Source organism: Gopherus evgoodei, chromosome 2, assembly GCF_007399415.2.
Source record: "Gopherus evgoodei ecotype Sinaloan lineage chromosome 2, rGopEvg1_v1.p, whole genome shotgun sequence".
Classification (NCBI taxonomy): domain Eukaryota; kingdom Metazoa; phylum Chordata; order Testudines; family Testudinidae; genus Gopherus; species Gopherus evgoodei.
This window is the reverse complement of record NC_044323.1, coordinates 145255001-145277734: the sequence shown is the minus strand read 5'-3', so window position 1 is coordinate 145277734 and position 22734 is coordinate 145255001. Positions and strand designations below refer to the sequence as shown.

Genomic DNA, 22734 nt, shown 5'->3' with positions numbered 1-22734 from the left:
CATGGCCACACTAACTCTGCCGCTGTACACATCCTGAAGTACTGTTATTACATCCATAGAATATCAGGGTTAGAAGGGACCTTGGAGGGTCATCTAGTCCAACCCCCTGCTCAAAGCAGGGCTAATCTCCAGACAGATTTTTACCCCAGTTCCCTAAATAGGTCTCTCAAAGATTGAACTCATACCCCTGTATTTAGCAGACTAATGCTCAAACCACTGAGCTATCCCTCTCCCCTACTTGCTGCTCCTAATTGTTTTTTTTATATCAGAGCACACACACAACCACCTGTGCTTTTGTTCAGTATCTTTTTTGTTACAAGAGATCTTCAATTCATATTTATTGTGAGACTGTTTGCATGTACTAGTTATAGTGAATGCCACTGGATTTCAGTAGTCTATCTAGACCCCTCAATGACATCTTCAGATCAAACACACACCGTGAGGCAGTTCAGCTTTGGACCTATGCAGATTCCACATTACTGAGTCCATTCCTGAAAATCCTGTAATCCATGTTTCCTTCTTACTTTGGCTGATCCTAAGGAGAGCAGGGAATGCCAATCAGAAGAGCTCTTCTTGTTCCTATTTGAGGAGAGAGAATCAAAATACTGTTCCAAAGCACTCAAATGGAACGGTAACAGGGAAGCAGAATGATCAGCAATTACACACTGTAAATGTAAACTGTGACTGGAATAAGGCTTGAAGGATTATGCATTGTAATACAGAAGAATAGAGGATGGGCAGAAAGAAAGGAAACTAAAGATGTAGGGGGGGCACAGAATGAAGGAAGCAAGAAAGCAATATGGAAGCTTGGGAATAGAAGCAGCAGAAAAAAGTGAGAGAAGATGAGTTGCAGAGCAAGTGATGCCACTGAAAGGGACAGAGCTTAAGGCAGAGAAAGAAGATGACCACGGAAGAGATGGAGACAATGTGGGAAAAGGCTAGAACACTGAGAGAAGCAAGAGACAGAGAGGAAAAAAGGAAAAGTATTTCTGACATTAGGGAGAGGCCAGTCAGGACATTCCAGCTGTGTGGCTACATAACTCTTAGTTACATATTAGGTATGGGGTGGATTGTTTTAAAGGGCATGGCTAAGTGTCATAGACAAGGATGGAGCTTATTTAAATTTTTTGCCCTGTGGAAAGATGGCAAACCTACTCACCAACCTGTATAGCCTTCCACTTCAATTACACATGCACTTTACTTAAAGAAATGGTCGAAGAGCTTGCTTTTTCTTCCTTCTGATCCAGTGCAGAACATTCTGATGTCAGGCACTGCTGATAGTGAGGAAGGAGAGCACTGCGAGAATGGAAACAGGAAAAACATTCATCATATGTTTAACTTCAGACAATTATCAGACTGCACTGGTGGTCTGTTAATGGCTGGCCAGCTCCAAATTCAGATTCTTCAAGTTCTCACTAGAACCTAAGCTTAGGATCTGGTGTCTTTGAAGATGAAACAAAGTGATGTGAATGGAGAGAGAATAAACAGCCCCTTCATTTCAGCAGTGATTTTGCTGCTAGGGCATTAAGACAGGGTGTGTGGCTGGCAGAGTCAGGTCAGGACGTACCACTAACAAATGATCCCATTGATGGGAAGTTGCCGGACTGGATAAGACCATACATCTCCCATACTAGTGGTGTCTATCTCATTATACTCATTTAGTAATCTCAGCTGAACAGCTCCTTGTTACTCCCAAAACGTAAGGTCCATTCTTGCCATTGTCAGCTGGAACTCCCCTTTTGCGACCACTGCCTTACTAATGTTTTGTTGCCTCCCTGACAAACTAGGTACATGTCTATTATTTCTTCTGAATATTATATGTGACTCTTTTCCTGTTCACTGTCTGTTTGAATACATAGATTTAAATGAAAGGAGACAGTATTCAGGTTCTTGAGGGGCCAAGCAGGAAGGGTAAAACAATGACATGGATAGGTCAGCTTCTAGGTGCCCAGATTCAAGGGAGTTCATCTAACAATGGCTAGCCACCAGTTGTATGGATAAGTTACCCAGCTGACTCCATCCAGGCTAGGACATTTTACTCTTCCCAAAAAGCTAATCCTGAGATAAGAAAAAAAGATATTAACTGATTGAAAGGTATCCCTGGCAAAAAGGAAGAGAGATTTTTATGGTTACTGAGAGAGGCTGACCAGGATGTGTCAGTGAAGAGGCTGACAGTCTGAGACATAGAGATAGAGGGACAAGTTTGCAAGAAGTGTCAGCTTGTTCTCCCAACTCAGAGATGGGAAATAAGCAAGACTTGCCTGAGCTATGGATAGAGAGATTAAGATTAAGTAAGGGAATATGCATGTTGGACTCTTATATTAAATCCATCTCTCCAAGCGCTATATACCTTTTGGGAAAGATAAACCATGCTTCATTTTGAAGATGCTGATTCTGTCTCATTGCAAGTATGTGCTGTCACAAGCTTTCAAAGTCTAACCCTCCATTTGGACTTGCAAAATTAGATATGCTTGATACATAGGAGACTGTAACCCAAGTTTTGGTCTAAGAATAGATGGGTAGTGGAATTCCATCCCAGAAGAGGTAAAGGCCTGAGGCCTGATCTTATAGGAACTGTGTTCAGAGAAATCCAAGAAGGGAGAGTGGTACAGGAAACCCAGCAACCAGGACAACCTCTTTTGCAAGCTGCCATTTCCACCTGAGAGGTAATACTGTGCTGTCTGTACACCACTCACCCTAAAACACAGAAGTGATAGAGCCTTCCTTGTCAGTGATAGAGCCTTCCTTGTACATAGGGAGTGTACTCTGCCTCCCCTCAAAGCCCCCTACCAGAGAAAAGAATCTCCTGGATTTCTCCCTTGAACACTCTGCACCATGACACTAAAGGAACGGGCTAGGATGGAGTAGACGGCATTCAGAAGAAGGGGTCCTTGTTGCTTGCTAATGAAGAAGTTGCTCATACCCAACAACATATTGTAGCAGCTGTCACAGTCCCTGGTGCAGGTTACCCCTTCTAAGCCTCTTTCCCATTACTTGAAAGAGGTGCACTTGGGTGACATACCCATGCCTACAATTCTCTTTGGGGTGGGACCCTGCAATTCATCACTCTCCAACTATGTCTTCAGGCTGAACACACCTGGTTGCTGACTGTGCTACTTATCAAGCCTCTGGGCTTGGATCCTTGCAAGAGCTCTCGTTCGGAAGCCAGTGCACAGCAACAAAGAGGCAGCTTCTTCAAAACAAACTATGATTTATTTGTCCAGAAGGTACACAGTGCTTAAGAGAAATGAATTGAAAACAAAGGCCTACCCACATTCCCCTCACACCCCTGGGTAGTCTTGATGTAGCCCTTGGTGCCAATGGAGAATGGAAGAACCCAAGTTACAGCTTGCATGCTCCAGACCCCTGACTCTCTGTAAGTCTCTGGCATGTTCAGCACGCCCTTCCTGTGTGCCTCTGTCTCAGCCTCCAGTTGCTGACAACTTCTCCCCATCCCCTCCATAGGGCATATCTTATTACAGATCATCGCTTTTTTATCTCCGCTTCTCAGTCCTGTCACCATAGTTCGGACTGAGGAGACAATCTTCACAGCTACAAGCCTGGCAAATAATGATTTTTAATGATAACCACTGTACACAGCATTACATAGACTGATTCTAAAAATTCATTGTAAATGAGGAAGAAGCCCATTACCATTCATTTATGGCTCCTCCAAGTCAGTTAGACGGACAGACCTCTCTGGGGCAGGCAAGAGCATGGCTTTGAGTTAGACAGACCAGGGCCAGTGCAACCATTTAGGTGACCTAGGCAGTTGCCTAGGGGGCTAGGATTTGGGGGGGCAGCATTTTCCTTGGCAGCGACCATGGCGGCTGGATCTTCAGCCATCCCGGTTGCCGCTGGCATTTAGGCGGAGGGAGCTGGGGCAGGGGAGCGCAGAGAGGGCCGCCTGCAGCAAGTAAGGGGGGTGGGCAGCATGCAGGGGAACTCCCTGCCCCAGCTCACTCCTGCCCTGCCTCCTCCCCAAGCACGCCGTGGCCGTTTCACTTCTCCCACCTCCCAGGCTTGCAGTGTCTAAGCTGATGGGCACCGCAAGCCCGGGAAGCAGGAGAAGTGAAGCAGCCACAGCGTGCTCGGAAAGGAGGTGGAGCAGGGCTGAGCTGGGGGGGGTGCCTCAGGGCAGGGGGGAACTGCTGCGGGGGGGGCGCCTCAGGGCAGGGGCTCGGGGACAGGGGAGGGTGCAAGGTGGAAGTTTTGCCTAGGGCACAAAACATCCTTGCACGGGCCCTGAGACAGACTATTTCTGGCAGTGACCAGTGGCAAGCAGGCTAAAGTGTGCCATGGCCTCAGAGTATAATAGGTTTAGCCCCGCTCACAAAGTATGGCTCAAGCCTCCTCTCTGCTGCTTGCTAATGAAAGCAGCTTTGTCCCCCTCCTTACATGGGATGAGTACTGGGTTCTCTGTTGCAACGTCTGGTGCAACGTCTGGTGCCTCCACCCTGGTGACTCCTCTCTGTGCCTGGGACATAAAAGGTGCTAGTCTCTTGGGAAAACCACTAATACTACTCTTCTTAACAAGGAGTATGACATTGTGCATAAACAACATACATGAACACAAACCTCAACAAATGAAATGCTACACCCAAAAAAACCAATTTAACAAAGGGGAACTTTACTGTGGGACAAGAAACAGACTCTTGTGAAGGAAAAGTTTAAGGTTAACTAATATATGCTATATATATAACAAAGTCTCAATCTCTCATCATTTGTAACAAGAACACAAGCCCCAGCTCTTCTCTGGCACCTTCCCAAGAAGATGAAATGCATACGACGGGTCTAGATATGGCTGCTGCAGTGTTGAAAATGTTGGCCAGCTTAAAGAAGATAAAATGAGCCTTCTTAATGTGTATTCACCCCAGAGTGGGGCAAAGTCCTCTCCTGGCTCCCTGGACTGGAATCTTGTGGAGTTCTCTGCTAGCTCTAGGAAACTGATGCTGGGTCAGATCTCTGCCACTCTAGATGCCAGTCTCCTCAGGGCTGGAACTGTCTGACCATGCACGGGATCCTACAATAATTCAGAAACCAGTTTTGTGGGGAGTGGAAATTAGAGACTCTCCCTTCTCCAAATTCAAACAGTGCCCAAAGCAAAGTTAAGCGTAGTCTCTTTGTCTCTGAGTCAGGTCGTGTCCTCTCACTGAGGTATGGTGACCAGATGTCCCGATTATATAGGGACATCCCCAAGATTCAGGGCTTTGTCTTAAATAGGCTTCTATTACCCCACACCCCCATCCTGATTTTTCATACTTGTATCTGGTCACCCTACACTGAGGGACTGAGCAGTCCCAGCTGCTCACTGGCCCAGCAGACTGAGTCTGTAAACCCCTCCATCAGAAACCTGCCTATTAGTCTCCACAAGAGCTTCCAATCCTTTATGCCCTCACAGGACATAATGCAAGCTGTGAAACAGTGTCAGAGGGCTCTGGTAGTTACAGCCAGAACTTAATAGGGTGGGACACCTAAAGGCTCAGTCCAGCATTCCAGGATCTGGAAAACACCAGGAGTTACAGAAGTGATTGCCAAAGAGGGAATATCTTCTTATTAACCTTTTTCTGCAGCCATAAAGTCTACTTCTTCTTAATGAATAATGAGAACAGAGAACAAAAACTTGATATGCATAATATTCACCAAATAGGTGAAACTCAGTATTTGTTTTCTTGTACAGAAGATTAATGTGCATGTTTGAAAGAGAGAGAAGTAATGAAATCCATTTTCAAAATCAATATGAACTACCTGAAAAGAAAGCCAACTACTACCTGCTAGGAAATAAATGCAAAATATAGCCTTAAATATCTCAGTGGTGAAAGGCATAAAACTAACATGCTACTTAGGCAGCCACATGCAGTAGCTAATATGGGAAGCACAAATTCTTAGCTCCTACGGAATTTGTTAAATCAACCCCTTAACTAAATTGTTCTAACTACCTGAATGTTTACAAGGTAATTACCAGTTACTTTCTGGCTTTACTGTCATTCAGAAGTCTCAATAACATTCTGCTAATTATGAATTAAGAAGATTAACTTTTTCCCTAGATGAGATTACAGGAGGGCTACTTAATTGCATTAATGGCATGGAGTCATAAAAGTGGCAACAGATTATTTTATCTCCATCATTACCTAGCGCCTGCTCCACTGAACTCAATAGCAAAGATTCCATTAACTTAAATGGAGGCAAGATCAGGCTCTTAAAAATCTCATTTTCAATTAATCACAGGCTACAGAACCTGATAATGAAATCCTGACACTTTTACATGCCAGTCAGAATCCAGCACAAAGGCTTGCCCACCATTTGACTTCTGAATTCATTGACATTCTGCAGTCAGTCCAAAGAGCTATTTATATTAGTTTAAGGTTGGCTTTACTTGGAAACCTTGCCAACAGTCTAGTTTTGACATTCACACAGCTTTGTCTTGCCAAGAACAAATGTTAGTGTTCTCTCTAATGTAGGGAAGTGACTGCACATGAACCTCTAAGACAACATCCCCCCCATATGCACAGTACAAAGTGTCAAAAGGAGACTCCTTACAATCACCTATCTCAAAAGTGGCTATGTGTTAATGATACTATGTTGATATAGTTTGTGAAATGCTTCAGCAGCCCTCAGAATAAAAGGCACTATTAAAATAAACAAAAAATAGACCCACAATTTCAAATGCTACTTATAAATTGTCTATGCATTACAATTTTATTAGGAGCAAAGAGTCCTGTGGCACCTTATAGACTAACAGACGTTTTGGAGTATGAGCTTTCGTGGGTGAATACCCACTTCATCAGATGCATGTAGTGGAAATTTCCAGGGGCAGGTATATATATGCAGGCAAGCTAGAGATAATGAGGTAGTTCAATCAGGGAGGATGAGGCCCTGTTCTAGCAGTTGAGGTGTGAAAACCAAGGGAGGAGAAACTGGTTCTGTAATTGGCAAGCCATTCACAGTCTTTGTTTAATCCTGAGCTGATGGTGTCAAATTTGCAGATGAACTGAAGCTCAGCAGTTTCTCTTTGAAGTCTGGTCCTGAAGTGTTTTTGCTGCAGGATGGCCACCTTAAGGTCTGCTATAGTGTGGCCAGGGAGGTTGAAGTGTTCTCCTACAGGTTTTTGTATATTGCCATTCCTAATATCTGATTTGTGTCCGTTTATCCTTTTCCGTAGCGACTGTCCAGTTTGGCTGATGTACATAGCAGAGGGGCATTGCTGGCATATGATGGCGTATATTACATTGGTGGACGTGATATTGGTGGACAGATACCCTCCTACCAACAGTACAAGAAGAAGAACTTCACATGGACTCCTCCTGAGGGTCGAAATGACAGTCTGGACCTCTACATTGAATGCTTCCACCAATGTGCACAGGCAGAAATTGTGGAAAAATAACATCACTTGCCTCATAACCTAAGTCATGCAGAATGCAATGCCATCCACAGCCTCAGAAACCACCCTGATATTATCATCAAAGAGGCTGATAAAGGAGGTGCTGTTGTCATCATGAACAGGTCTGACTACCAAAAGGAGGCTACCAGACAACTCTCCAACACCAAATTCTACAGGCCACTTCCCTCAGATCCCACTGAGGAATACACTAAGAAACTGCAACATCTACTCAGGACACTCCCTACACTAACACAGGAACAAATCAACAATCAACAAAGCCCCAACTAGGGTTATTCTATCTACTACCCAAGATCCACAAACCCGGAAATCCTGGATGCCCCATCATCTCGGGCATTGGCACTCTCACTGAAGGACTGTCTGGATATGTGGACTCTCTACTCAGATCCTATGCCACCAGCACTCCCAGATATCTCCGTGTGTCATAAACAGATAGGTAAGGGTTAACGTCTCTTTCACCTGGAAAGAAGTAATCTGAAACACCTGACCAGAGGACCAATCAGGAAACAAGACTTTTTCAAATCTGGGTGGAGGGAACTTTGTGTGTGAGTCCTTTGTTCTTGGTCTTCTGCCTGTCTCTCTCTCGGCTGTAGGAGGATTTCTGTTTCCTGCTTTCTAATCTTCTGTTTCCAAGTTGTGAGTACAGAGATCATAATACAATAAGGGTTATTGGTTTTTTTCTTTTGTATTTACATGGTGTAGTTGCTGGAATGTTTTGAATTGTATTCTTTTTGAATAAGGCTGTTTATTCATATTTCTTTTAAGCAATTGACCCTGTATTTGTCACCTTAATACAGAGAGACCATTTTTATGTATTTTTTCTTTCTTTTTACATAAAGCTTTCTTTTAAGACCTGTTGAAGTTTTTTCTTTAGTGGGGAACTCCAGGGTACTGAGTCTGTGCTCACCAGGGAATTGGTGGGAGGAAGAAGTCAGGGGGAAATCTGTGTGTGTTAGATTTACTAGCCTGACTTTGCATTCCCTCTGGGTGAGGGGGGAAGAGAGATTAGCTCTCGGTACTTCTATTTTCCAAGGCTGGAAACGGGGGAGGGTGGAATCCCTCTGTTTAGATTCACGGAGTTTGCTTCTGTTTATCTCTCCAGGAACCCAGGGAGGGAATACCTGGAAGGGAGAAGGGAAGGGAAATGGTTTATTCCCCTTTGTTATAAGACTCAAGGAATTTGGGTCTTGGGGTCCCCAGGGAAGGTTGTTGGGGGGACCAGAGTGCCCCAAAACACTCTAATTTTTTGGGTGGTGGCAACTTTACCAGGTCCAAGCTGGTAATTAAGCTTGGAGGTTTTCATGCTAACCCCCATATTTTGAACGCTAAAGTCCAAATCTGGGACTAGGTTATATGACATGAGTGGCAGCATTGTGGGAAAGATAGAATCCAGAAGCCAGTAGGAATACTATATTTTTCTTTTCTCTGTTGGGGCTTTTAAGCAGAGACAGTTTGGTTTTAAAAGGAACCAGAGAGATTTTTTTTTCTCTGCTCTCTCTTGCAGTTTCTGGCTTGCATATTAAGCAAGGAACCATTAAGCTGTGACAAAAGGGTCTTTTGTGACACAGTAGCACTCCCATTAGGAGTCAAATACCAGCACTATACACATGGAAATAAAGTGGTTTTTCTGGTTTACTTTCATTTAAAAGATTAGCTAGAGGAAGAAAGGGAAAAAGGCACTGTTGCTGGGCAGACCCCAGGAGGCAACAGAGAACCTGAAGTTCAGACAACAAACACCGGAGGGCACCCCAACACAAGAAAACAGGAACCATGCCTAACAAGACAAAAATCGAGGCCGAAGAACAAATCAAAGACGCCGACCACAGGCGAGATATGGAAAAAAAAATACAGGAACTAGAAATAAAACAAAAAGAGATGGAGCTGAGAGAAAGAGAAAGAGAGGCAGCCTACAAAAGAGAGCAAGCAGTCAAAGATGCAGACCACCAAAAACAGCTGGAACTCCAGAGGGAAGCCCACCGACAGGCCATGGAATTAGAAAAGACTAAGCAAAACACAGCCAACACTAACAACTCTGTGCCAATGATTGTTCCACAGCACAGGAAATTTCCCACCTACAAGGCAGGTGATGACACCGAGGCCTTCTTGGAAAATGTTGAAAGAGCTTGTCTTGGGTACCGCATCTCTGAAGACCAGTACATGGTAGAATTGAGGCCACAGCTCAGGGGACCTTTAGCAGAGGTGGCAGCTGAAATGCCTAAGGAGAACATGAACGACTATAAACTTTTTCAAACCAAGGCCAGATACAGAATGGGGATAACCCCGGATTATGTCCGTCGGCGTTTCAGAACCCAAAAGTGGAAACCAGATGTGTCATTTCCCAAACACACCTACTAAGTTGGGAAAAATTATGAGGCCTGGATATCAGGACACAATGTTAAATCCTTAGAAGAACTGCACCTCCTCATACAAATGGAGCAGTTCCTGGATGGTGTTCCTGAGGACATAACACGGTACATACAAGATGGAAAACCCAAAAATCTCACCGAGGCGGGGGAGATTGGAGCCAGATGGATGGAAGTGGCAGAAAGCAAGAAAACTACTGTCAAGGGGAACGAATACCCCATATTCAAGGGGAACGAATATGGCACACCGACCATAAACCCTACAACCGAGGGCAGCCAAAAACCCCACCTACAACCCACGTAAAGCCACAGACACACTATTCTTCCACCTCACCAGTCTCCAGTAACTCACCTCGACCCAGTGACCCATCAGATGGAAGATGCTTTAAATGTAATGAACTGGGACATATCAAGGCCCACTGTCCAAAGAACGCCATCCGAGTGCAGTTCATTACACCACCATCACCCAAAAGATCCCCAGGCCCAGATGCCTCTCAAATACCCTTGGAGCGAAGGGAAAATTTGAGAGTGGGCGGAAAGAAGGTTACTGCGTGGAGAGACACGGGGGCACAAGTGTCAGCTATCCACCAATCCTTTGTAGACCCCAAATTCATCAACCCAAAGGCCCAAGTGACAATTTACCCCTTCATGTCACAAGCTGTAGACTTGCCTACAGCTGAACTGCCTGTCCAGTACAAAGGCTGGTCAGGAATGTGGACTTTTGCAGTCTATGACAATTATCCTATCCCCATGCTACTGGGGGAAGACTTGGCCAACCAGGTGAAGCGGGCCAAGCGAGTGGGAATGGTTACACGTAGCCAAACCAGGCAAGTTTCCAGACCCATTCCTGTTCCTGAGCTGTCCACAGACGCCCCGTCTGTGTTACCAGAGACCCAGACAGAGGTGGTGGACCCGGATTCCATGCCAACCACTGAAACAGCCACCAGTCCCAGGCCCGGAACTGGAACAGCAACCAGCACCAGCAATTGCAACCACATCTTCAAACTCAACGCCAGAGGGCACCAGCGAGCCAGAACTGGCAGAAGCAACATACAGCCATACCCAAAAGGCTCAGCCAGAGCCTGAAAAACCATCAGGTGCACCAGCGGAGAGTGGTTCACCAGCAACGGAAACAACCCCATCACCTACATCGCTTCCAGAGGGACCAAGCCCAAGTCCACAGTCTGAGGAAGAACTGGTGACTCCAGCCTCAAGGGAACAGTTCCAGACTGAGCAGGAAGCAGATGACAGCCTTCAGAAAGCTTGGGTGGCTGCACGGAGCACCTCACCACCTCTCAGCTCTTCAAATCGATCCCGGTTTGTTATAGACCAAGGACTTTTATACAAGGAGATTCTTTCTGGGGGACACCGGGAAGAATGGCAGCCACAAAAACAGTTGGTGGTTCCAACTAAGTACCGGGGGAAGCTCTTAAGCTTAGCCCATGATCATCCCAGTGGCCATGCTGGGGTGAACAGAACCAAGGACCGGTTAGGGAAGTCCTTCCACTGGGAGGGGATGGGCAAGGACGTTGCCAAGTATGTCCAGTCTTGTGAGGTGTGCCAAAGAGTGGGAAAGCCCCAAGACCAGGTCAAGGCCCCTCACCAGCCACTCCCCATAATTGAGGTCCCATTTCAGTGAGTAGCTGTGGATATTCTGGGTCCTTTCCCAAAAAAGACGCCCAGAGGAAAGCAGTACGTACTGACTTTCATGGACTTTGCTACCAGATGGCCGGAAGCAGTAGCTCTAGGCAACACCAGGGCTAACACTGTGTGCCTGGCCCTAACAGACATTTTTGCCAGGGTAGGTTGGCCCTCCGACATCCTTACTGATTCAGGATCTAATTTCCTGGCAGGGACCATGCAAAAACTGTGGGAAACGCATGGGGTGAAGCACTTGGTTGCCACCGCGTACCACCATCAAACCAATGGCCTGGTGGAAAAGTTTAATGGAACTTTGGGGGCCATGATACGTAAATTCGTCAACGAATACTCCAATAATTGGGACCTAGTGTTGCAGCAGTTGCTGTTTGCCTACAGGGTTGTACCACATCCCAGTTTAGGGTTTTCACCGTTTGAACTTGTGTATGATCACGAGGTTAAGGGGCCATTACAGTTGGTGAAGCAGCAATGGGAGGGGTTTACGCCTTCTCCAGGAACTAACATTCTGGACTTTGTAAGCAACCTACAAAGCACCCTCCGACACTCTTTAGCCCTTGCTAAAGAGAACCTAAAGGATGCTCAGGAAGAGCAAAAGGCCTGGTATGACAAACATACCAGAGAACGTTCCTTCAAGGTAGGAGACCAGGTTATGGTCTTGAAGGCGCAACACGCCCATAAGATGGAAGCATCATGGGAAGGGCCATTCACGGTCCAAGAGCGCCTGGGAACTGTGAACTACCTCATAGCATTTCCCAATTCCTCACTAAAGCCCAGAGTGTACCATGTTAATTCTCTCAAGCCTTTCTATTCCAGAGACTTACAGGTTTGTCAGTTTACAGTCCAGGGTGATGATGCTGAGTGGCCTGACGGTGTCTACTACAAAGGGAAAAAAGAGGGTGGCGTGGAAGAGGTGAACCTCTCAACCGTCCTGGAACATCTGCAGTGGCGACAAATCAAGGAGCTGTGCACTAGCTTTGCCCCATTGTTCTCAGCCACCCCAGGACGGACTGAACGGACATACCACTCCATTGACACAGGTAATGCTCATCCCATTAGAACCCCACCCTACCCGGTGTCTCCTCATGCCCAAGCTGCTATAGAACGGGAGATTCAGAACATGCTACAGATGGGTATAATCCGCTCATCTAGCAGTGCATGGGCATCTCCAGTGGTTCTGGTACCCAAACCAGATGGGGACATACGCTTTTGCGTGGACTACCATAAGATAAATGCGGTAACTCGTCCGGACAACTATCCAATGCCACGCACCGATGAGCTATTGGAGAAGTTGGGACGTGCCCAGTTCATCTCTACAATAGACTTAACCAAGGGGTACTGGCAGGTACCGCTAGATGAACCTGCCAAGGAGAGGTCAGCATTCGTTACCCATGCGGGGGTGTATGAATTTAATGTCTTTCCTTTCGGCCTTTGAAATGCACCCACCACCTTCCAGAGGCTGGTAGATGGTCTACTAGCAGGACTGGGAGAATATGCAGTTGCCTACCTCGATGATGTGGCCATTTTTTCAGACTCCTGGCTCGAACACCTACTACACCTGGAAAAGGTCTTTGAGCGCATCAGGCAGGCCGGACTAACTGTTAAGGCCAAAAAGTGTCAAATAGGCCAAAACAGAGTGACTTACCTGGGGCACCAGGTGGGTCGAGGAACCATAAACCCCCTACAGGCCAAGGTGGATGCTATCCAAAAGTGGCCTGTCCCAAGGTCCAAGAAGCAGGTCCAATCCTTCTTAGGCTTGGCCGGGTACTACAGGCGATTTGTACCACACTACAGCCAAATCGCTGCCCCACTGACCGACCTGACCAAAAAGACCCAGCCAAATGCAGTTAACTGGACTGAAAAGTGTCAAAAGGCCTTTACCCAGCTTAAGGCGACGCTCATGTCTGACCCTGTGCTCAGGGCCCCGGACTTTGACAAGCCATTCCTAGTAACCACGGATGCATCTGAGTGTGGTATAGGAGCAGTTCTCATGCAGGAAGCAACGGATCACAACTTCCATCCTGTCGTGTTTCTCAGCAAGAAACTGTCTGAGAGGGAAAGTCACTGGTCAGTCAGTGAAAAGGAATGCTATGCCATTGTGTATGCCCTGGAAAAGCTACGCCCATATGTTTGGGGACGGCGGTTCCAGCTACAAACTGACCACGCTGCACTAAAGTGGCTTCATACTGCCAAGGGGAACAACAAGAAACTTCTTCGTTGGAGTTTAGCTCTCCAAGATTTTGATTTTGAAATTCAGCACATCTCAGGAGCTTCTAACAAAGTAGCTGATGCACTCTCCCGTGAGAGTTTCCCAGAATCCAGTAGTTAAAAAGTGTTCTTAAAATGTACAAGTCTGTTAGTTATATACTTAGTGGTATATGTAAAGGTGCATGTGTTGTATTAATCTGTTTATTTTAAAGTTCTAGGAGGAAATCGCCGCCAGTGAGCTTCCCCACTGTCTGCAATTTGGGGGGCATGTCATAAACAGATAGCTAAGGGTTAACATCTCTTTCACCTGGAAAGAAGTAATCTGAAACACCTGACCAGAGGACCAATCAGGAAACAAGGCTTTTTCAAATCTGGGTGGAGGGAACTTTGTGTGTGAGTCCTTTGTTCTTGGTCTTCTGCCTGTCTCTCTCTCGGCTGTGGGAGGATTTTTGTTTCCTGCTTTCTAATCTTCTGTTTCCAAGTTGTGAGTACAGAGATCATAATACAATAAGGGTTATTGGTTTTTTTCTTTTGTATTTACATGGTGTAGTTGCTGGAATGTTTTGAATTGTATTCTTTTTGAATAAGGCTGTTTATTCATATTTCTTTTAAGCAATTGACCCTGTATTTGTCACCTTAATACAGAGAGACCATTTTTATGTATTTTTTCTTTCTTTTTACATAAAGCTTTCTTTTATGACTTGTTGGAGTTTTTTCTTTAGTGGGGAACTCCAGGGTATTGAGTCTGTGCTCACCAGGGAATTGGTGGGAGGAAGAAGTCAGGGGGAAATCTGTGTGTGTTAGATTTACTAGCCTGTCTTTGCATTCCCTCTGGGTGAGGGGGGAAGAGAGATTAGTTCTCGGTACTTCTATTTTCCAAGGCTGGAAACGGGGGAGGGTGGAATCCCTCTGTTTAGATTCACGGAGTTTGCTTCTGTTTATCTCTCCAGGAACCCAGGGAGGGAATACCTGGAAGGGAGAAGGGAAGGGAAATGGTTTATTCCCCTTTGTTATAAGACTCAAGGAATTTGGGTCTTGGGGTCCCCAGGGAAGGTTGTTGGGGGGACCAGAGTGCCCCAAAACACTCTAATTTTTTGGGTGGTGGCAACTTTACCAGGTCCAAGCTGGTAACTAAGCTTGGAGGTTTTCATGCTAACCCCCATATTTTGGACGCTAAGGTCCAAATATAGGACTAGGTTATATGACACCGTGACACCACTGATTTCCTGAGGAAACCACAATGCATTGGAGACCTTCCAGAAAACACCATCCTAGCCAACATGGATGTAGAGGCTCTCTACACAAACATCCCACACACAGATGGAATACAAGCTGTCAGGAACAATATCCCCGATGATGCTATAGCACAACTGGCTGCTGAGCTCTGTGCCTTTATCCTCACACACAACTATTTCAAATTTAATGACAATATATATGTCTAGATCAGTGGCACAGCTATGGGCACCCACATGACCCCACAATATGCCAATATTTTTATGGCCGACCTGGAACAATGCTTCCTCAGCTCTCATCCACTCACGCCCCTTCTCTACCTATGCTACATTGATAACATCTTCATCATCTGGACCCATGGGAAGGAGTCTCTGGAAAAATTCCACCACTATTTCAACAGCTTCCACCCCACGATCAACCTCAGCCTGGACCAATCTACACGGGAGGTCCACTTCCTAGTCACCACGGTGCAAATAAGTGATGGTCACATTACCACCACCCTATACCGAAAACCTACCGACCACTATGCCTACCTTCACGCCTCCAGCTTCCATCCCGGGCACATCACACGATCCATTGTCTACAGCCAAGCACTGAGGTGCAACCGCATCTGCTCTAACCCCTCAGACAGAGACCAACACCTACAAAATCTCCACCAAGCATTCTCAAAACTACAATACCCGCACGAGGAAATAAGAAAACAGATCAACAGAGCCAGACGTGTACCCAGAAACCTCCTACTGCAAGACAAACCCAAGAAAGAAACCAACAGGACTCCACTGGCCATCACATACAGTCCCCAGCTAAAACGTCTCCAATGCATCATCAGGGACCTACAACCCATCCTGGACAATGATCCCACACTTTCACAGGCCTTGGGTGGGAGGCCAGTCCTCGCCCACAGGCAACCTGCCAACCTGAAACATATTCTCACCAGTAACTGCACACTGCCCCATAGTAACTCTAGCTCAGGAACCAATCCATGCAACAAACCTTGATGCCAATTCTGCCCACATATCTACACCAGCGACACCATCACAGGACCTAACCAGATCAGCCACACCATCACCAGTTCATTCACCTGCACGTCCACCAAGGTAATATATGCCATCATATGCCAGCAATGCCCCTCTGCTATGTACATTGGCCAAACTGGACAGTCGCTATGGAAAAGGATAAATGGACACAAATCAGATATTAGGAATGGCAATATACAAAAACCTGTAGGAGAACACTTCAACCTCCCTGGCCACACTATAGCAGACCTTAAGGTGGCCATCCTGCAGCAAAAACACTTCAGGACCAGACTTCAAAGAGAAACTGCTGAGCTTCAGTTCATCTGCAGATTTGACACCATCAGCTCAGGATTAAACAAAGACTGTGAATGGCTTGCCAATTACAGAACTAGTTTCTCCTCCCTTGGTTTTCACACCTCATCTGCTAGAACAGGGCCTCATCCTTCCTGATTGAACTACCACATTATCTCTAGCTTGCCTGCATATATATACCTGCCCCTGGAAATTTCCACTAGATGCATCTGACGAAGTGGGTATTCACCCACGAAAGCTCATGCTCCAAAATGTCTGTTAGTCTATAAGGTGCCACAAGAGTCTTTGCTGCTTTTACAGATCCAGACTAACACAGCTACCTCTCTAATATTTTATTAGGACACGCCTAGTTTTTCATATGATCGTCTGGTGTTCCAGGAACTTTTTTTATGATGCTGGCAATGCCCCAGTTATATGGTTTTGTTTTTTAGTTGTTTCTCCCTAACTACAAGACACTTGTTTAAGACTTATTGATATACCAAAGAATTTGCTCTGTATTTACTAGAAAGAACAAAAAAAAAAGGCATCCAGTGATGAACTGTGTTTGGAGTGAAAAGAAAAATCAAATGAGCATAGACAAAAAACAAAGATGTTCTTTGCTCAAAGTGAATGTTAACATTTGTTCAACATTTCATGATGAACTCATTCCGAAGCCTCAGTTACTCTGGATGGGGGGGAAGCCTTCACTCTGAGAAATAAGCAAATGTCGCATTTGAGTCAGAAGCTGGCATTAGTGAGACCAGCACATGTCTAAAGAAAGTGACCTTAAAAAAAAGTCTTCCCAGAAGTGTCTAGTGAAGGGAAGTGACGGGATCTTGTCATCAAGTTTGGAGACTCAGTTTAGATCCCTACCAAAAGATCATTGGTCTACACATCTGGCTGGATTTTTTTTTTAAAAGAGCATCTAAAAAAAAAGAATTTCTGACACTTTGTTTCTTATTTGACTGAAATACCACATAGTAATAACAGCACCATAGTATTCTGAAACTTTCTTTTCTAGTCATGACTGGAAAAGTGTAGAGAAGCATAAAAATGAGAAAACATAAGTATTAACTTAACTAGTTTGAACTTCAAAAATATAATTTTCTGTGTCCACTCAAGTATTTGACAATGATTCATTCTGGTCCTTATATTATCTAAACCTTATTATTAATATTTGTAATTATTAAAATATTATTAATTATTGTTAATTGTTATTATGGTACCACCTAGGAGTGCAATCTTGGATCAGGACTCCCTTGTGCTAGGTTCTGTACAAACACACACTTCACCAATCCTTAGTTATAACTTAGCACTGTATAGTATCTTTAGCGATATAAACAAGTATTTTAATACAGGTTGGCAGCCCCACTATCAGCTCCCCTACGCCTCCCCCCAATGCCTGCCACCCACCAGTGGACCCCATGGATCAGTGCCTTCCCTCTGCTCCCCCCGCCTCTTGCCGGCGGCAATCAGCTGTCTTGCAGTGTTCAGGAGCCTGGGGGGAGGAGTGAGGACACAGCACATAGCCTCCCCACTCCCTCCCCTGCCTCCTATGTGCTGTGTTCTCACTCCTCCCCCCAGGCTCCTGAACACTGCAAGACAGCTGATTGCCACCGGCAGGAGGTGGGGAGAGCATGGGGAAGGCGCTGATCCACGGGGTCCACTGGCGGGTAGAAGACGCTGAGAGGGCATGGGGGAGCTGATGGGGGGCTGCCAGCTGTGGATAAAGCAGGTGGCCAAACGATGTTATAGGGGAGCATTGCACAACTTTAAACAAGCAGGTTCTGTAATAGAGCAGGGACGTTATATAACATCGAAACAACATTAAGCAAGAGGACATTAAGTGGGGAGTTACTGTATACAGGGTGGTGCCTATCTCTGAGGGAGGGGCAGGGCATAGCACACACTTCTATCTTTGGCATTTCCTATTTTCTAGCTTAAGCGACTCCCTGCCCAGCGTGTTGGCTTTGTGGATAGTATTGTAAGGCAGCTATCTCTCCCTATTCATTGTAGGGAAGGCTAGGCACCTAATCCAGGCTTTGTGGATTGCAGTGTTGTTCCTGTGATTTTCTAAGCACCTAAGTCCCTTCTTTTTTTGGAGGGGGGGGGCGCGGTGGACATAGTGAGTAACTAATACTCTAACTTTTCTCTTAACTGCTCCTTGGAGTTGCAGTGCTGAAATACTGCAAGGAGTGCTATAGCTGAGAGAACTTTCCTCACCCCCCCATAATACAGTAACAAATATTTACCCTAATTTAAATATTGTTGCAACACGCTGCAGGCAGCAGCCCTGAAAAGGACACATCTGCTTTTAGCCCTCCAAACTCTGGATCTAAACAGGCAAAGTTGTGCTAATAAAAAGGACTCATTAAGCTAACTTTCTTAAATATTTTGTCTGAATTGGAGAAGAAAAGATTAACTACTGATATTTTTTCTGATACTTTATATCAAAGGCTGAATGGTTAAATCACCATGGAGATTTTCTTTTCTTTTGAGAATAGCATAATTTTAACTAACTTCCTTTTACTATTCAGCAGCTGCTATCTGATCTCCCATCACACCTTTAATTAACAGTTCCAGAAAGAATATTAATTGTGATTAATGCTATGCACAGAATATTAAGTAAGTCAGAAGAGCAACAGATACAGAGTTTTGAGATATTTGTTTAATACAAATAACTGTAACTATTCCTATTTGGATAAACTGGCACAGAGGATGACAAATATGCTTAACAAATACAGTAACAAAGTTCTCTTTTATGGTATTTATACTGAATTATAATGAGAAAGCATAGTCTCCTAGTGTTTCCAGCAAAAATACCAAAAGAAGGATCAATTTTTCTTGGTATTTACATAGATGACACTCTGATTGGTGAAGGGGCGGGGGTGGGGAGGGACAGGTAATGCAGGGAGTATTTTTATTTTACCGAATGGTTCCCATCTATAGCAACAAAATTTCCAGAGGACCACCCTCAGCTTCACAGTACTATACAGTAATTTTCAGGGGAGGATGTCTAAGGCAAATGCAATGACGCTGGAAGACTGATGTAGGGCAGTTGTCCTCAAACTGTGGTCCTTTGATTACTGACAGTCCATGAAGCAGACTGGTCTCATAATGGTGTTGGCTGTCCTTCTTTCCAGCTTCTAAACTTCATTTAAAGACATTCAGAAAATATTTAGTGTATTTTACACATAAGCAATTGCTGTGATTGCCAAAGGATGCTGTGAGACGGGAGAGACTCAGTCTGTGTGACCAGGCCATGGCTACACTGGAGAGTTGCAGGGCTGGTGGTGGGTTTACAGTGCTGCAATTTAGTAACTGTCCACACCTGCAAGGCACATCCAGCGCTGCAACTCCTTGGCTGCAGCACTGGCTATACACCTGGTCTGCTTGGGGTATAACGATTGCAGAGCTGGTGATGCAGCGCTGCTCATCAAGTGTGGCCACCAAAAGCGCTGTAATTGGCCTCCAGGGTATTAGGAGGTATCCTTGAATGCCTGTTCACAACAAACCGGAAGAGTGGCTGAACTCCGGGCACCCCAGAGCTGCTTATCTAAAAAACAAACACTGCTCCTGTTTGCTCGAGCGAGCGAGCAGAGGCAGGCAGGGGAATTGCTTTGGAATGTTCACAGCTGTTTGCTTGAGGAGAGAAGCCACACGGCAGAGGGGGAGGGGGGAGTCTGTGTTGAGCAGCTGCCTATGTGGACTGAAGGCTATTTAGGAGTGCATAACTTGCATTTAGTGAATAAGAGAGGGGTGGGGGAAGGGGTCGAAACTTTTAAAATGATTGAAGGTAGGTGCTGCGTATCTTCCAGTCCTTAGAACTTGCGAGGCAGGGAGCTGACAACAGTGTCAGCTCCAAAAATCCACTCTCTCTGTCTCCCCCACGCTCCCTGTCACACTCCACCCCACCCACCTCTTTTGAAAAGCACGTTGCAGCCACTTGAACGCTGGCATAGCTGTCCACAGTGCACCACTTCCAACAGCGCTGCAAATGCTGCAAATGTGGCCAGCTGGTAATAACCACACTGCAGCGCTTTCCCTACACAGCTGTATGAAGACAGCTGTAACTCCCAGCTCTGTACAGCTATAAGTGTAGCCATACCCCAAGATAGAGAGCTGAGGCAGCCCAAGATTATGACTTAATAAAGAGATTGTCTGAAAACTCTGAAAGCTAGAAAGCCCAACAACACATTTAAAAACAAACTTAAGTTATACCATTCTTTCGCCACACACCCCTCCCCCAACCACCACATGCAGATTCCTTGCTATTGTTAAAAACAATGCCTGTGGAAAAGAAGTTTCACCAAAGATGTGAATTTTTAATTGTAAAATTGCCACATCAATTCTAAAACGATACCCACCCTGTTATACTATTGGAAGAGTCTTTAACACACTTATCTCCTACAATGTTACATGATGAATGAATGAAAGAATCTTTATGTTACCTAGAGTAAGTGTTTCATTGATGTGAACTTTCAAAGTGAGAACCCTCTGGGGCTGTTGTGAATTCTAAGGAAAATTCCTCAGATAGATGGAATCAAATGATGAGAATAAAATGAAATGAAACCTACAGTACAGAGATGCCTTGGAATTCAAATGCGTAATGAAAGAGCATATCTACCTGTTGAGATTATTTACCCACTGTCTTCTCAAACCCACCCACTGAGGGCTAGGTTTGCACAGCCCTGCATGGGTGTGCTGGCTTTTACTCACTTTCACTTTGCAATTCTAAATTCACTTGAACTCAACAATGATTGCAAAATGTGGGTGAGGGAAGGTGAACCCTGAACCCATGCGTAATCACAGAGAGGGTTTAGGCTCTTGAGTGGTATGTAAACATTAGTCTAAGTTCATGTTCATGGCCCTGGTGTGATGTTGTCTGCCATAGGGTCTAAGAACTGTCTTCCCCCATCCCAACATACACACAGAGCTAAGTGGCTTATTGAACTATTGGTCTGAAAATATGCACTAGAAATTGCTATATTAATTGAGACAGCTACTACAGGTGCCAGGGAAAAACAACAGCATCATGTAATCTGTGCAACAACAACAAAATACTTGAGCATCAAGCAGGAAACAATATGAAGAACACTCAGAGACTGTGGTTTCATTGTGGGATAACATCACAACGCAAATGATTGTTGGTTTAAGGACAAACCTCCTAGAAACTGCAATTGGGGAATGGAGCACCCAGAAAACACATATCAGCACAAAGCACAACCATCACCGTTTTGCAAGGGCCGTACCAGAGGATTTCTGATTCATCAGCTTGCAGGTGACATGAAGTCCAGTGAGAGTTCACTACAGCTGTTGATTTAGAATACAACCTATTGCAGGGGTGGGCAAACTTTTTGGGCCTAGGGCCAAATTTGGGTGGGGAAATTGTATGCAGGGCTGGGGCAATGGGTTGGGGTGCTGGAGTGAGTACAGGGTGTGGTGTGCAGGAAGGGGCTCAGGGCAAGGGATTGGGGCAGAGGAGAGGTGTGGGGTGTATGAGGGGGCTCAGGGAAGGGGGTTGGGGTGCAGGAGGGGGCTCAGGGCGGGGTGCAACTGCGGGAGTGGGCTCAGGGCAGGGGTTGGGGTGCACAGGGGTTGGGGTGCAGCAGGGGGCTCAGGGCAAGGGGTTGGGGTGCAGGAGGGGTGCGAGGTGCAGGTAGGGGTCTTAGGGTAGGGAGTTGGGGGTGGAGTGCAGAAGGAGTTCGAGCTCCGGCCCAGCACCACTTACCTAAAGTGACACCGGCGTGGCAGCAGCCCCGTGTCGCTCCAGGAAGTGCTGTGGCCCCTGGGGGAGGGGGAGCGGAGGGATCAGTGTGTGCTACCCTTGCCACGCCTCCAGGTACCTCCCCCAAAGCTCCCATTGGCCACGGTTCCCCATTCCCAGAAAATAAGATCTGAGTGGGAGGGGAGAGGTGTCTTGAGGCAAGGGCAATGCATGCGGAGCTCTCTGCCTCCATGCCTGGGTGCCGCTTCTGAGAGCAGCGGCGGGCCTGCAGCACCATGAGGGGCAATACCGTGAGCCAAATCCAAAGCCCTGAAGGGCCAGATCCAGCCCGCAGGCCATAGTTTGCCCACCCTGATCTATTGTCTGGATTTAGAAGGAGTAAGGTTTACAATGGAGCTTGTTTGTGCAGTTTCTCTAACTTCATATCACTATTAGAGATTAATTAGAGGTGAAATTGCAGAAAACCTCAGTGGTAGTAAAATTATATGTATAGGGGAAATCCTCATTCCTCTGGGCATTATTATAGGGAAGGCAACAACTGTAAACTGCATATGTTAAACTTCTTTCTTGTGAAGCAAGCAGGTCATGAAGTACTTGATAGACAATAATGATGGAGAAATAAAGCTGCACTGGCAAAGAATAAAATGCCTGCAAGTTGATTTGTTTTTTTAAAATATGAACTGCAAAACAAAAATTAGTAGAATTTTGATGTCTTTCACGACAGCATTGAAATCTTAAATAATAAAAATGTGCTTGAAGAGCAATTCCAAAATTTCACAATGCAATTTCAAAATGTCATAAAGCTCATCCAATACCTTTTGCGATATACCAAATACAGAG

At 45.6% G+C, this 22734-nt stretch overlaps 1 long non-coding RNA gene across 1 annotated transcript; it reads right to left on the bottom strand.

Moving 5' to 3' along the window:
- Positions 1–236: 236 nt before the first annotated feature.
- Positions 237–21963, bottom strand: LOC115646191. Its single transcript, XR_003998967.1, has 3 exons — positions 21898–21963; positions 1164–1296; positions 237–579 (listed from the first exon to the last, which is right to left on the bottom strand). It is a non-coding gene; the product is annotated as an uncharacterized LOC115646191 (long non-coding RNA).
- Positions 21964–22734: the final 771 nt, after the last annotated feature.